This window comes from Poecilia reticulata, chromosome 2, assembly GCF_904066995.2.
Source record: "Poecilia reticulata chromosome 2, P_reticulata-male-v2, whole genome shotgun sequence".
Classification (NCBI taxonomy): Eukaryota; Metazoa; Chordata; class Actinopteri; order Cyprinodontiformes; family Poeciliidae; genus Poecilia; species Poecilia reticulata.
The window spans coordinates 28209516-28226675 of record NC_088831.1 but is presented as its reverse complement, the minus strand read 5'-3'; the positions used below and the strand labels follow the sequence as shown (position 1 = coordinate 28226675).

At 39.7% G+C, this 17160-nt stretch overlaps 1 protein-coding gene across 5 annotated transcripts in view; it reads left to right on the top strand.

Annotated features, from left to right (window-relative positions):
- The first annotated feature begins 5549 nt into the window (after positions 1–5549).
- bcl9 (BCL9 transcription coactivator) overlaps positions 5550–17160 on the top strand; it is a 40328-nt gene continuing 28717 nt past the window's right edge. For 2 of the 5 annotated variants that reach the window (XM_081602510.1, XM_008401062.3), the window contains exons 1-2: positions 7139–7301; positions 12880–13048. The gene's annotated coding sequence lies outside the window, so the exon portion shown is untranslated. The other 3 variants (XM_008401047.3, XM_081602507.1, XM_008401056.3) reach the window with 3 other exon arrangements.

The following is a 17160-nucleotide window of genomic DNA, read 5'->3' as shown; positions in this document are numbered from 1 at the left end:
TTGATGCATCTTATTCCTCATTAAGGGTTGGTGTGGCAGCGCTCGTCTCTGTTACTCATAGCAACACTGCATACCATGATAATAGGCCGACTGATGATTGGCCAGGCTGCAGCTCTCCGGTAAGTGACCTCACTGCTGTGTGAGTGAGCTCACTGTCTCAGTATTTTGATAACCCAGCCAGTGGTTCGTTCTTCTCGGCATCACCACCAAACCTGTTGATGAATGGGCCCTCTAACCCCAATCAGCTCCTCCAGCTGCAGCCCGACACAGAAACTCAGTTCTCCCACATCTTAGACTCCTTTTTAAAAAAATATATTTTAACTTTCTGTTTTTGCATATCACATTACTATTTTACCCATAAAACGTTATGAGCATTCTTAATCATTTCTCTGTACGTCTTCGGCGGTTCTCTCCGGCATAAGATTGTTTATCAAAGCCTTAAATAATGCAGATGGTAATATGATAGGTGAATAGTAAATGGTGTCCTGCTTAAACACACACGCTCGGATAATAAACCATCCGCTTTTGGTCCTGTTGATTTAAAGTAGCACAGGACAGAATCTGGATTTTGTTCTCCTGCCTCCAAAAGTATCCCCAGTCACGCCAGAGAGTTGCAACGTTGGAGAGGTAGAACATCGACCTGAAGAGCTCTGCTAGTGTGCATGCCTAATGCAACCCAGTCTGGGAATACTGCCAGTCTACTGTTACTCCACCAGTGGGGTTTATCATGCACACATGCACACACCCACATGCCTATACGCACACACGCAGACACGAGAGAGAGAGAGGGGGAGAGGGAGAGAGAAAAAGAGAGAGGGCGCGTTTCTGTGTGCAGTGTATATGAGACAGAACCAGAGTGAGAGGCAGAGCTTTATGGTGTGTCACTGATCTCTACAAGCATGCACAAACATGTCCGACGTAGCCGTGGCCTGCTTGTCAAAAGTCACAAATATGCAGCTCTCATCCTGAGAATTTTAAACCGCACATGTACAGCACAGTATGTCATAGCAGAGATCTGTTATGAAAGGCTCCAGTGTGATTGCTTCACAGTCATACAATTAAGGAAGAAAAAAACAGAAAATGTTGAAAATAAGCTTTGACAAGTTGCAATGGAAACATTCAGGTTGAGCACATTTTCTCAGCTGGAGGAAAAAAAAAAATCCATCCATCCATAATCCAACATGCTTATCCCATGTGGGGTCGCCAGGGGTGCTGGTGCCCTTCTCCAGGGGTCAATGGATGAGAGGTCAACAGAAAAACATGTCCCACATAAAGAAATTGTTATTTTTCAAATAGTCTGGTAATGAATTAACTGTCCCAAGTAGCAATTCCTATAAAACAAATACTTCTGAACCTTTTTTTAAATGTATGCTTTAAGTTGATCCGAATATCTGGGAAAATGTAAATGGTAATACATGACTTCCTATTTTCTTATGTACAAATTGTTTGGACACTCGTCAAAATGGGAAAACCAAGAGAACATGCCCTTCAGATATGGCAAACTTGTACAAAAATGTTGCAAGTCTTAACTTGCTCAAACCTATAGCTGCGGCAATAAATCAAAAATGGAATCAGAACTGCAACCAACGAAAAAATGGAACCAAGGATGGTAAAGGACAAAACAAATCCTAAATCTTTCTGTAGGAGAAGCACAAGAAAGAGTGGCACCTCGGGGCCACGAAGCCTTAACAATAACACTTTACTTCAAGGACAATGATTAATGGAGGCTGCTGTGAAGAACTAGATTGGGGGAAATTGTTCAAATAATAGATATCATTTAAAATAATAGCTTAAAATAGCTAAACAATCATTCTGAGGATGGCACAATCAGCAGTTATTTATCATGGTACAAAGCTGTCTGAAGAACCTGTGTCTGACAAACTTCTAAATGAAGAGTCCAGCTGAGCGCTGGCATGGGATCAGTTCCCAATACTTTGAAAACATCTTAAAAGAACTCTACAAACACAGCTGCTGTGTTCAATAGACCTTCTGTTTTTGTCCTGCTCAAAATGTTTTCATGAGGAGCAGTTTGCTCAAGTGGTAGGCTGATGTTAGCAGATTTCACTCTCTGTTTTGATATGACTCTTTGATCATTTGGCTTCTAAAATATTTCAGTGTGAAAACTAAGTTGTCCTGTTAGCACGTTGCTCTGGATGTCAGCGACTTTTGTGTTTTCTGTTTGTGGATTTCTGGGCACAGTGTAAAAATCTGGTCACAGAAAACCAACAGACGGGGAGCTGATGCGGCCAAAACAGTCTCTCTTGGGAAGTCAAGTGTGGAAAACGCGAGGTAAGTACCAGATTTGCTAGATCACGAGAACAGTATTCACAATATATAATGCAGTTTTCCAAGTCGTTCACGGTTGAATAGGTTGTGAGTTTTAAACATTTCACTGGCTGACATAGAGACTTCAAGAGTGTGTCAGAACCTTCTGTCTATTAAATTTGTTCAAATTCAAACTCATGTTGCTCAAAAGTTTGAAAGTCAGTCAAGTAAATAATTTCTTTTATAACTGAGCGTTTAAGAATTTTACAGTTTTCCTTCTCCATCTAGTTTCTCTGGAAGAGCACACCTGACAGGTTTCACTCAGCAACAGGTTTTTCAGATGGAACATTATAGGTAGCAGACTGTGGAGCAAAGTTCACTTTAAAGCAGATAGTCACTCTAACGTGAATATTCTTGACATATTCTGTTTTTCACTGAGCATTCACATGTGCAGATTATTTTTATGAATCCTAAAACGCAGTGATCTATTAAAGCCTCAGAGGTTTGTTAGAGAACCTCAGAGAACAAACTGCATAATAAAGACCAGAGAACACAGCAGACAGGTGAGAGATGAAGTTAGTGGAACATGTTTAGACTGTAACACAATACTTTGATCATTATATACAACATTGTTTAATCTAAGATCTAAAAATGTTAAGAGTATGGCACATCTGCAAATCTACCAAGAAATTATCGTTAAACTAAATTGACATGCGGGGTAAGGAGAGCTTTAGTCAGAATAGTAACTCTGGAGGAGCTACAGAGATCCACAATTGAGGATGGAGAATCTGTGGACATCTGCAACATAAATAAAAAAAGAAAGCCATTACTGACAGAAAACTAAAAGTCAATATCAACCACAGGTGACGACATACTACGGGTCTAAAAGAAATCCTGCTACATTGAGCTGGTTTAGAATAGTCCATGTGCATGTGACCCAGTCAAAGCCTCCAAACTCCAAATGAGATTATGTGGCGTAACTTGGAAAATTTATGTGCAGATTTTCATCACCTCTGAGTGAGTTTGAGACATTTTGCTGGTTTTGACACTTCCGCTATACCTCTCCAGTCAGAATTAGCTCCTCTTTTCACTAAACTAAGATGACTGCAAGCAAAATCTATTGCTCTTAACTACTGTAATCTACTGCTCTTCATATCCCACTCAGAATTGAACTAAACATCCTCCATATTTGCATTTCAGGAGCAACAACAAGCTAGGGCTAGAGAGAGAGAGGAAAAAAACATTTTTAAACTGTGTTCTTGAATTGTATTAACCAAGTAACTGAGAGAACATAACCTAATTACTGAAAATTAAACAAGAATAAAGCTAAATTACCTCCTAATTGTATCCTAACATTTATGCAGTGCATTTAAGCCCCAATGAACAGAACAGAGCCTTCACTAAAAAGGCCTCTTGAAGAAGAAAGCTTTCAGTTTCACTACAAAAACATGTCTGGTTTGAGAGTCTTAATCAGTTCTCATAAGGAGAAAAGAAGCAGGGTGCACACACGCGCACGCACACACACACACACGCACGCACGCACGCACGCACGCACACACACACACACACACACACACACACACACACACACACACACGCACACACACAATCAGGCCAGTTAATAGTGTGCACACTTAAACACCAATTCATCCAATCCCCGGTTGTCTTGATTATACATTTGGGTTAGATTTGAAATGTATCTTGATTAAATATTGAGAAGGACCACTCTCGCATCGCATGTCCTCAATGTTTCACTCTTCCTCCGAGGCCTCTGAATGTCACTCTGTGAGGAGTATATGTGTGTGTGTCTGCCCCGTAGCTAAACATGATTTTATTTATCAAGTGTCATGTCATTAGCTACTTGGCTCATCATGAGCACTAATAAAACTCCACTGCACTAAATAACCCCAGGTTATGGCAACGGATTAAGAGCAACTCAGTCACACACAGTCTAATTTTAGCCTTTTTAAGCTTTCACTAAATTAGAGATGTCCTATTTTGTACACTTAATTTCACTTCACAATATTAATTGGTGAATAAGACTTTGTGTTCTTATTTTAATAGGTTTTCACACTTTATGGTTGACACGAGATTTAGCAATCACTCATGACAAACGTTTTAAATTAACGCTGAAACTAAAATTCAGTTAAAGTTTCTGTCTTCAAGAACTGTGATGGACATTTGTCCCATGTGAGCATAAAGTATGGATGTATTTTCCCCTAAAACATTTGCAACATAGGTGAGAAATGTGCATTTATTATCCTGAACCTTTCCTTCAAATGCAAATTAAATTAAAAGACATCATATCGCCCTCTTTGGTACAGCATTGCTCAGGAGCCTTCAGAAGCTCTGCTGATAGCTAATGGCTTTGTTAATGAAAGACTATCTGGATTTGAAGAAAAAAACAAGATGAAATACAGAAAGGCTAAGTATGCCACAAAGTCAAATTTGTAAATCTTTGTGAATTTTGTTAATATAGACTAATCACGGAGTATCATCTGGACATTGTAGAATGGATGATTAAAAGATGACGAAGGAAAATAACTGGAACAGTCGGGCCCACAACCATCTAAAGCCCATAATGAGCATCTCATAGTGACCTGTTTATGAAATAGAATAAAAACATTAGAGATTTGACCCAGCATCTGGGAGACACATCATCCTTCAATTGTTTTTCAAGTCTTCAAACTAGAGCTTTAGAAAAATCACTTTATTTGTGTTAAAATCTGACAGTCTCTGACAAACTGCTTTATTAATTTAAAGGAACAACAAGTTTGTCAAAACAATTAAGACTTTTCTACGTGACGTTCGAACTTCAGACTTTACTTCTGTGTAAAAATGAAATGACAGCTCCGCATCATTCAATCCATCACACACGGGTCAGTGAGCAAGGATGTTTGTTTATTTGTTTAAAATTGTTTTAATGACACAATATTGGAAATGGAAAAAAATATTGTGTTTGTTATAAAAGAATTTCAGAACCATATGCATACATTTCTGCATCAGTGCAGCGTAGCATGGATCTGATAATTTTGTGATTCTGCTGATGCTAAAGAAGCCCAGTTGTTTTAATAGCGACCTCCAGTTTGCCTGCAATGTTGGGTCTAGTGCAGTGCTTCTCAATTCCAGTCCTCAGGCCCCCCTGCTCTGCATGTTTTAGATGTGCCTCTACTCCACAGCTGATTCAAATGATTGCATGACCATCAAGTACTGCAGAGGCCTGTTAATCACCAAAATATTCAATCCAGGTGTGTGGCAGAAGGGAAATACTTAAAACAGGCAGGGGAGGGGGGCGCGTGAGGACCGGAATTGAGAAAAGCTGGTCTAATGTCTCTCATCTTCCTCTTGACAATAGTACATCACTTGTCTGAGATGTTTAGGTGCTGACTAATCAAGCTGGTGCTTCTAGCAGTATGAGCAAGAGCAAAGTCCAGCTGAAGAAAAAGCAGTCTTTCCGTGAATCTTGTCAGCAGAGGGAAGCATAAGGTGCTTTAAAATTTCCTGGAAGACGGCTGTGATGTCCTGGAAGACGGTAAGATTGATAAAAGACGGTGGATCAACACTAGATGATGATTCCCCAAAACATCACTGACTTTAAAACCTTTCAACTGGATTTCAAGAAACTCTGGGTTTGCGTCGCTCCCATTTTGCTCCTTGATTTTTGCATGTAATGTCAAAGTTTCTGTCTTTAGAAAAGAGCGCTTTTGAGCAAATATCTAATATTTTTCAACTTTGCCCAGGTAAGATTCCACTGACACTGCGTCTGGTCTAGGAGCAGTTTGATCAGTATCTGGTTTGATGGATAAAAGCCCATCAGAACTACAGGCTAATCATTGCATCTGATTACTGAGGTCTACAAATCATCTGTGTGATCTCCTGTTGAGTATTTCCTGTATAATTGTTATGCATGGAGCTGTTATAAGAGTAAGTAATTGAGAAGTGCTAATTATTGCATGTTTACAATACTTATGCTCAAATATTCATAAAATAAATGTCCTGCAACGTCTCTATCTGGTGGCTTTTGAAAACATGACTAGCAGTGTATAACTCTTCAGCTCTTGAACAGGCTTTACTTCAAAACCAAATTATAATCAACCTTTTATTTATAGAGAAATGTAAATAAGAGCAACACAATGTACTATACACAATACATTTTTTTAGCGGCATTAAAACGGCAGCAATGATAAAAGACTTAATGAGCTCAACAATTTTTTTTTCCCTCTCCAGGCTAAATGTTTTCCTGTTGCATGTGCACCTTTTTCAACACAAGTTTTCCTTCCACGCAACGTTCTGTTAATGTGCTAGCAAACAGCGTGGGAGGAGCCAGGTTTTTTTTTGGAGGTTGAAGCTTCTTATTGCCCTTTCAGTAATCTTATTTTTTGATCAAATTATTATTTTTTAATTTTCACTGTCTGTTTGCCACAATCATAACAATTCCCCAAATAAAAGTCTGAAATGTATCATTCTACATGTAATGTATGTGAGCTTCACTTTTTCGATTGAATTCCAGCAATATATTATAGATGCCTTTTAAATTACATTACAATTTATTAAGACACACCTGTAAATATCGCTACAAAATATTTCACGTACTAATACGACGAGACAGTTTGAAAACTTCCACAAGTTGCATCCCTAACTTTCCCTACATTCCTTCATATGGAGGGGTTTGAGGTAACTTATTGTAAATATGACGCCAGATAAAAACACACGCATGTTGTAAGTGACTGTATGCATTTACAGTGTTGACTGTGTCACATGGAAGTGGACATTTGCTGCTGTCCGACAGTAACATTCTCACTGGCACACAGACCTGACCTAGAATTGCTACTTAGAATTTGGACTGAACCATCTCGCAGGAACGGAGGGGGAGGCGAGAGGAAATCTTGACTGGGATGTAATGGAGTAGGACCACTGGAAAGCGAAAAGGGGGGGAAGACATATTTCTATTCTATAATGTTACCGTGATAATGTTGTGATTTGATAATGTTTGCGATGTAAAGTGGAGGAAAACGGAACCTGAGCTAACATCCCAGGTGAGTGCTTCCCTTGTTTTGTTCTCCGTGCAGCTGGAGAGTGTCGCCGCCGCGGCTCGCCTCCTGGCAACGGGCACACGCGGGTCCTCCTCCCGGGGACATCACACTCCGGTATCCGCTCTTCTCTGCCTCTGTCCCCGAAGGCTGGCTGGCTGGCTGGGGCTGCTGACTGGCTGGCTAGCTAAACCCACACGTCGCGTCTTGGCCTCGCTCACACGGCGAGCTAACCCCCCCTCCCTTACTCTTTCTCTTTTTTTTTCGGCTCGCAAATGACGGTTTTTGCGGCGCAACAGAAGCGGATTATTCACGATGTTTTCGGCGTGGTGTGAAACCCGCGGAGAAATATTGGTTTTTACCCCCATTATCACACCGGAGGACCGCCCGTGCTTCGTGAAAATGGAAAAAGGGACACAATGCAGCATGCATGTTCTGCATTCTTCAGGAGCTCCACGCCGTCGGTATTGTATTTCATGTGTCTGAAATGTGTTTCATATGATTTATAAACGCGTAACGAGATTACAGGCCTCTGCTTGTGATTGTGTCGGCCAGCCCCTATCATCTGCCGAGCGATTTAATTGTTACATTGTTAACGGAGCTGAACACAACTTGGGGGGGAAAAAAAAATGAAGGTTTACCCAAGGCGGGCTTTGAGTTGTCCTTTTATTAACGGACAAAAAGCCCCCCAGGATGAGTCTCATTTAGGACGTGTTTTTTGGTGTGCTTGTTGTCGTTTGTTCTCGCTCTCATCAGCCGTCCACTGCCTCCCTCTTCGGGGGAAGACTTTGTTTGCGCTGGCCGAGGCTCCATGAATGTGAGCGCTGAAGTCCTCCCTTCCCCCCCCCGCACCACCGCCACCACCTCCACCAGTTCTCTGGCGAAACAGGAACAACTTCTTTTAGGAAAAAGGAAAAAAAAAAAGTTCCTGGAGTTTCAAGCGCCATGGAATTACTTTGTCCGCCAAGAGTTGTCCAGTGAGGCGCTGAGATTTCAGGAGAGGGGGGAAGAAGCCCGAGTCCCTGCAGTTGTTGTGTGAGGAGGAGGTTTAGTTGCAGTTTGGGAGATGCATATTTTTTTTAAGGACTTCCTCGAGTAGGACCCGTTTGTGAGCTACTTGTGGCATTGTCCTGTGTTATCTTGGCTGGCTTTGACAAAGAATGTCTTATTTAACTTGATCCATGAGTGGGAGGAGAATCTACAGGTCCTTTGTTGGTTTGTTATTTCACTTACTTGCTTTCCTTGATTTGCTCCCAAAATGGCTTTGATGAGATTTACTTAGTAGCTTCATAAAGCTACTAATATGGCATCGACCAATTTTTCCTAGATTTGTAGGCTAATTACTGATCCCGCTTTTTACCCCAACTTATTAAATCCATCAAAACTAGCAACTTCCATTATTTATGTTCCACAAATGCACAAACCAACATTTACTTTACCCACTTTCTTGAGCTAAATAAGAAAGAAATGGATAAAAGTTGAAAACGGATGCTATCATTTGCTGTTAAATAAAAAAAATAACTTTTGCAAGCCATCTTTTCTAGATTTATAGGTCAAAGCAATCAATTTTATCAGAGCAAAAGGATAATTTTCACTTCAGACCATGAACTTAAGGGGGGTAAAAGTGCTTTAAAAACTGACATTTTGGGGTGATTTATGTCCCTCAGTTTACAAAAACTTCCTAATCCCACAAAAAGTGCTTAATTTCAAAAATATTTTGGCTATTTCTACAAAACACTTGGCAGTCTTTGACTAATGTTCTACCTTTTTATTTTTAGGATACATTTTATCTAAGTGATGGCTATAATAGTCCTTTAATACATCCAAATTCACATTTATTGTCCTTTATTATGATGATGAAAGTCTTATGTTACAAACCCAGTTAGAATCTACAAGTTCACAAACTATTTAGAAAGTCTAGAGTCCCTCATCTATATATTAAGACAATTTTCTGCTAACAGGATTGGAAAGATGAGAAAATTTGTCTGTAGCACCATGAAACTTGAGATGCATTAATTGAGCAGGTACATTTTTTTCTTTTTTTTAAACCATTTGTTAAATAAAGTTTAGTTCACCCACAGTTTTCTGTACTTTTCACCCAACCAACATAAAGTATTTTCATTCCCTTTTGAATTGAATAAAAACATTTAGTGACAAATAATTTTGCAGTTCCCATATATTTATCCCATACTACTACCTTTACATATGACAGAGTATGTGATCTGTCATTACATTGTTTATTTGACCCATGAATGAGAGAAGAACCTACAAGACCCTCCTGTGGTTTCAGTTCACTTACTTACAAAAAGTCTTTATTTTTCGGCAAACGGCATTGGAAAAAAATTTGTAAAATGTATAGTCTCAAGTTCAGAAGACTCCAAAGCACTTTACGTTACTTTCATTTACACAGTGACTGTCGTAAGCTACATAGTAGCCACAGCGGTACAACAGGGCAGCCTGTCGTATAGCGCCACTCTGACCACCACTAGCAGGCAAGGTGGGTGAAATGTCTTGCACAAGGACACAACGGCTGAGACGGACTAAATGGGGGTTTGAACCAGCAACCCACCGTTTACATCTAAATATACACCGGTGTAAAATATCAACTACTACTAGGACATACCTTGCTTTACTTTGTTTTAGCTTAATAAAATTGAGTTTAATGTTGAACAGATGCTTTTGATTTTCTGATTTATTAAAAATACTACCCATGCAAACAGCAGACATTTTTTATTTATCTAAAACCACAATTTATGTCCCTCCATTTATGTTGAAACTTTTCAAATGATGATCTAAATCACAGGAAAATTCTTAATGTCAAATTATGTTGTTGGATATTGACATGAAATCTTCAACAATGAGCTTCGATGAGCGTTTAAGTCCATTTTTTCCACAAAAATTTGACATTTGTTACTGTGGAACGCATCATCTTATAAAACGGCAACAGATAATATTCTCATCTGAAACAAAAAGATGTTCTACTATTTTCATTATAAAATTAAGCAACATGCTATTTTGGGTGTGTTTACTTTATCATCTGAAATCCTCAAAATGGAATCCTGCAATAGAAAATACAGTAAAAAAACTCTTTTTGAGAGGATGGTGGAGCCATTTCTGTAACCACCAATCAAATGGCTGAAGCATGATGATATTAATATGCCTTGTACTAATTGATCAGCCAGCTTTCCCTGATGGGTTCTGATCAGTGATGGGCAAGTCAAATATTGACAAATCATCCTTCCCCCCTTATATATTAATTGTATCAAAGCTAACAATTCTTAGCTTCCTAACTACATATCTCAAAGAAAACGGGAAATCGGTGTCAACTCTAAAGCCTGATTGGTTGCATCTGCACATAAAACCATTTCTGAGAGTGGGCTTTTGACTTGCTGACCTGTTGCTCTCACTCAGTGCAGGGTGTGAAGGGTTCAGAGTTTAGTCCAAAGCCAGTTTTGAAGCAGGTTTTGTGTTTGCTGAGTCTGAGCAGCAAAGCTTCCTGTTTTAGGATCCTGGTCTTTTCAACTGCTGGGCAGCGGTGCTGTCTGATTGCATTGGGTCGTTTTTTTTTTTTTTAAGTCGTTTTATATGATAAGGTCACAAAATGCTCAAATTTTACATTTAATTTGATTGTATAATATTTTTTTGAAAACATTGCATTTGCTCAATTTCATTAATTTTGGTTCTGATCTCCATTTGAACTAGTTAACTTACAAAAAAATGACAAATTAGATCAATGCGAAACAACTCTGAGCAACCTCCTTCTGGTTAATATTATTAATTTAAGTCACATACATGTCCTTAAGCTATGAGTAATAGGTTATGATTTTCTTTAAATCATTAGTTGTCAAAGCAGGTAAAGAAGTAGGCTTGGAGATGCACCAATCAGATTTGTTTGATTTCCAGTCTTTTGTTACTGGAAAGCTTTTGGCCTGCTTATACTGAAACGGAGACAATGTGACATCTAGTAGTTTCCCTTTAATACCATGTTTTGCTAATTCAAAACAAAAGCAAAAATGATTTACAGTTGACATTTAAAACTATCTTGCCAACGTTTCTAAATCCAGCATCTTCAGTAACTGCGTCTGAAAGATTGGGAGGATAACGAAACAATGTCTCCGTACTCCATTGAGTCTTAAGATCTACTGAAATCAGCTTTGAGCTAATTCGCCCCCTCACCAATCTGACACAACGTCCCTGAGGAAGGTGCGATGTGATGTCCTGTGGCAGATGGTTGCTTTTGCAGTTTTTGTTTTTCTGTACCTCCTTTTTTTTTTTTTGGGTAAGAGTAGACAAAAACCACAAATCTAAAATGGTGACAGAGCTAAATGACCAACACCTACCAAAGCCTCTTGTAGCAGCCTAAAGAAACGGACATGCCTTTGAAGAACATAGTTTAGCTTTCCTCCAATTTTATGTTTAACACCTTTCCTCATTAAAAACATTATGATTAAGGTACAAGTTGCCATTAGTCCATCATAATGATGCTCCCCCTACTCTCCTTGAGCCTTACCCTCTTGGTCTCCAAAATCTATGTCTGGACATGCAAGATGGTAAAAGTCCACCCAACTGGTATTAATGATATTAGCATGCAGAGTTTCAATCTGTAGCACTATACCAAATATTGCATCCAAGCAGTCCTTTGTGATATCAGTATTCCATATATTGAAGCTGCAATTCTGGTTTCCAGTAGGTCACTGGTTATGGTCGATTAAGCTGAAAATCATCCAGTCCTGGTCACCAGCTAATTTGTGCAGTATGGGTGTGTGTAATCTTTTATTAGTTTCAAGAATACTTAAAAAAATCACATTTGTAGTGCAAAATGTCTGTATTTTTTGATTTTTGCCACAAACTCAACAAACTGATACAGATTTCTGTCTTTTTCGGGTTACTTTATATCTCTTCAAACCTTATGGCAGTGCTTCAACTGTGCATGGTCTGCAGTGCAACATTTTAAATTTCCCAGTTGCTAATGGTAGCACGCGCAACGATTGTGACATAGATGTCTTGTACCTCAAGACATGTAGCCATTGGTTGTTATAGCGACGCTTTCCGCCTCATAGCGTCTGAACAACTTGCAGTGCTTGCATATCGATCGTCTTGTCTGCCTCTTTGTCGCCATTAATAGTTCCAACTGGAAACTCGAAATACTGTCAAGCAAATGACTCGAGCAGTTGAAGCATCTTCTGCCACAACTTCATCAGATGAAGCCATGCTAAACGCATCTGACTCGCACCATACACCTCAACGAAAAATGTTGCGACGTTTTAATATCACGAGATCTTGTCCCAACTTTAGTGCGTTGAATTTCCCTTTACAATGCATGCCTCGATGTCTTAGAAATCAGTTTCTTTCTCTCCTCTCGGAGTAACGGCAGCGTTTCTGCGATTTCTAATGTACACACTGGTCGATAAGTGAAGTATAAATGAGTGCCTGGGTTACTGTAGTCCCCAAAGAACCCAGCTGTGCTCTGGTTATGCATTTACTACGCGCTGGTCTTGTCAACATGAGCGACGGAGTGCTTTTCCTTGCCGTTTCCTTGTTTGCGCTTCACCCAATGAGCAAAGTTCTCTCCCTTCTGTTCCAGGTGTGAATGACTTGTGGCTGTAGGTTGTCCTGAGCGGGCCAGGTTCCTGCGCGACAGCCTCCGCGGCTGACTGGGAGGAGTCGAGTGGAGAGCAGACATCAGTGCCCAGGGGACCTGAGGCCTGGTTCTCCATATGAGGCCCTGCTGAAAGGGCAGGGGGGCTTCTGAGGTAACCCAGCTTGACTTCGAGATTTTTTTTATCCCCCCACTTCCCCCTCTCTTTTGTTTTCCACTTTATCATGCAGGTTTTTTTTGTTTGCACGTCTTCCTCATGTTCTCAGGAATGTGTGCATTCGAGGCAAAGCGTAAATGTTATCCTCGTTTCTTTCGTTGCTACGCAGCAAGCACAAGATGAGACACAACCATGTTGTAGAGGAATAAAAGCTTAAATGTCACGCAGCTGAGTTTGAAGGCAGTCAAGAGATTCGTTGGTTTTTTTTTTTTTTTTTTAAATGAATAACAGAAAAGCTAAATAATCAAGAATAAAACACATGATTTTCTATTTTAATGCGTTCACCACAACTGCCATGGAAACAAACATTGCTTTCAAAGTCCAACTGGTGCCATAAACTGGCAGCTTACGGCTGCTGTGCTGCAGCAGGAACAAGCCAGACACGCGCTCTTCCTAACGCTGGTCATTATCTCTTTGACATTTATCTAAGAAGGTGCCTGCATTCTGATTAGGAGATCTTTGAGCTGTGGAGTGGGTTTTGAAGGTGAATTTCCTCAGCGGTCTGGACTGTCCGGGGCCGTCTTTGGTCTCTGTGTGCTATCGGGGCGTGTTGTTGGTGGACAAAACGCAGTCGAGATGCTCTCCCCGAGAATGCCGCGCTCGCTGTTTATTTATCTGCTATCTAATCCAGAAGAGTGTTAACCAAAAACCACAGGTGGGTGAAGGACTCTGGGAAATGGATATCGATGTGTAGCGGCAAAGATTTATTTTTTCCTCTGTGTATTGGCTTCTCAAGTTTCCATGCATTTGTTTGCTTCATGGGTTTTCTAATTAAAACTCGCTGGGTTTGATTTGCATCTGACGTGGAGGACCGTGTCAGGGAGTCAGTCCTCCTTTTTTTTTTTTTTTGGCTTGTGTAGTCAGTAGCTGGGGTTTTGTCGGTCCTCTCCCAAGCCGCACAGCAGATTAGGCCCCATCGCGACTGTTGTCTATTGCTTCAAATGTTTATTTCCACTCCATTGCATTATTATTGTTTTGTTGTGGTAGTCTCAAACTTTAAAGTGTTTCCATTAAGAGAACATATCAGTTTTCCGTGTACCTGAGTCTTTGACTAAGAGGTTCATTCACAATTCATTAGCGATTTTAATTCATCCGCATTAGCCGTTGTGCTGGAGCAATTATGAAGGATTCCCTCAGGACAAATAAAAATACAGCTTGGCGTTAAAATGATGCTGAACAATAGCCAGATCTCATACTTGTTTCCCAGACAAATTTAATTAACAAATTGTTCTTCTTGTTATAAAATAGTCATATTACAAAACTATAATCTCCTATGGAGTTTCAAAGCACTGCTGGTTGGCACTGTAATTGTTTTTAGCTGTAACATAAAGTGTAGACTTCTTACAAATGTGATATCAGATTTTCATGACTTGCTTTCATTTGGTTGACTTCGATTCTCCCTAATGACAAGCTACAGAAAAAATATAGAAAACTTATTTAAATTAAAACAATTGTTCCTGATACTTCAAAAATTATAAGACTATACAATTCATAAATACACAACATTGTCATACTTTTATTAAAGGCCGTGAAGACAATTGCAACCAACCCACGTTTTCTCTGAGTTTGTATCTGTTCCATCGTCACAAATCCTCCCTCATTCTTTCTCTTGGAAGATCTATGTTGGTTGTAGCTACATGGTAAGTAAAAGTTCATCTTGGTGGCCAAAGATCTTAATCTGAAGGCAGAAATTCAATGCATAGCACCTTCAAAATATTGTATACAAGCAGTCATTGTACACATTGATATTGTTATAAATTGTTCAGCTAAAACTGGATTCTTTATTCTAGTTACCATTGTTATCACTAATATATCAGAACTGTATAAATTAAAGTCGGCTCAGTTTGGTTTTAAGTGCACATGCTTATTGTGTGAAATATACCTTTTTTTAAATTTTTTTCATTTTTATAAAGTAACACAAGCCAGCTAATTAGTGAGACTGTCTGCTTGGGCAGAGCCTGCAGTCAGCTGCAGAACATGCACGAGTCTTGTAGCTTGCCAACTTTTAAAGCAGCATTTATGGAATCTGAGTCATAGATGCAGCAGCCATGAGATTTTTTGTGACCGGTCACATTTCTAAACGTTCGACTCCCTGTCCTGTATGTGCCAGCCGTAGTTCTGTGGCTTTGTTTTATCCAGCTGACTGGCAGTGCACAGCAAGAGGTGAAAGAGGGGCTGCTTTGCAGGACTTTGTACAGCTTTCTTCTGTATTTAACTTGTATTAAAAATTTTGGGGACTCGGATTTTAAAATTGTGTGTAAACCACGTGAAACTTCAGATTGTTGGGATGTTTGGCTCTCAGCATTTTACAACACGGTCACTGTAATAAATTCCTTACAATGAGTGAAACAAAAAAAAGCCCTCTGGTAAGCCACTGTTCATTTTATTATCCAGCGATTAGATTCCAAAGCGTACTAAATTCATCTGGAGTGTTTTCATGTCTGCATTTAGTGCTGCCCGCTTGTAATCAGATCACACCCTGAGACAAACGAGAGACGGGACACAAATACCGCCTATGTGAAGCTAAGTGGCATGAAGTTGAGCTGAAAAGGTTACAAAATAATGAACTTGTGTTATTTATCTTGTTGTTTTCCAGCTCAAATTCACCATTTCTGGTCATTTATAGCACTTTATAAGATGAAGGGGTCATTTCATATCTAGAAACGTGTAATCAGATCAATCATGGCAACCCAATAACATATACAGACTCAAACTGAATTGCACGTATCCCAATTTAATCCTCGTTGTAATACACTGCAGTCAAATTCAGTTTATAATGCCAGTTGGTAAAAGGTTTTCCATGTTTGACTGCCCAGCTCATTGAGACGAGTCATTGAGTTTGGAGGAGTCGCTCCTCCTCAGCAAGCATGTGGCAACACTCTGGTTTGTTACAGGGGAGCAGTAGGAGCTCCACCCGCTTATAGTTTTTGACATTATCGGCTAACGTTGGTACTGATATGTCTCTATAAAAGACACACTGTTTTGGGTGTGTATTTGCAGTAATAAACCTAAAGCATTGCATATTTTCCTGATATATGTCATATATCTATGTACTATGTACATAGTTATCATACTATGTATGATAACTATGTACTTGACGGCTATACTGTAAACCTTAGGTAAGGTATTTAAAGATAAATCATAGCTGTTTTGAAATTATAACCTTTTAGATATCTTAGTATAAATTGATACCAATAGTTAGCTTGTGCTTGATTCATCACTGATAAAATTGACTATTTTAAACGCGTTCAGTTCACAAGATACCTGAAATAACAAATTATTGACTTAAATGTGATAATCGTGTTCCTAAGTTGGCCCATCACAATAAATTCTGCTGGACGATAAATTGCATTAAATGTTTTGAGACCATTTTCAAGTAACATAATGGTAATTATTAGAGGTGTGCCGATCGATCAGTCACTGATCATAATCAGCCAATTTTCGTGAAAAGTGCATGATCGGCGATCATTGGCTCTTGTTGCTGATACCGATCACCTGCATCTCATTTCTGAGCCTGCCTGTGCAGCTGGTCTCCTCTTTCCTTCACACTGCGCAAACGCGCAGCAACAAATCCTAAGCGATGTGGAACTATAACGCACTGAGTGACTGTGTTGCGGCGGAAAATTGAAGCACATGGAGTGAAGCAGGTCAAAATGCATCAACACAACGAAGCTAATACGACATAAAAACAATGGCATACTTGACGGAGTTTGGCTACATCAAGGCTCACTGCAGTAAAAAAAGACGTACGGAGGATCAGATAGCGGGTAAAGCAGCGAACAGCTACAAACACTCACCCGGATTAGCATGACGGTCAGAAACAAATAACCCACAAAATTATTTAAGTCTTCGAGCTGCGATGTAAGACGCTGGTTCTGCTCTTGCTGTTGAACCGCTGCTACGCGCTGCAGGTAGTAATATTTCAGACTGAGCCGCTTCTGCTCCACCTGGTAGTGACTCTCACACCGAACCTCTGCTTAAAGCTGCAGCATCTAACCTAAAAAATAAATTTTACATACGTATTAAAACTTTTGCTGTTCTAACATGAG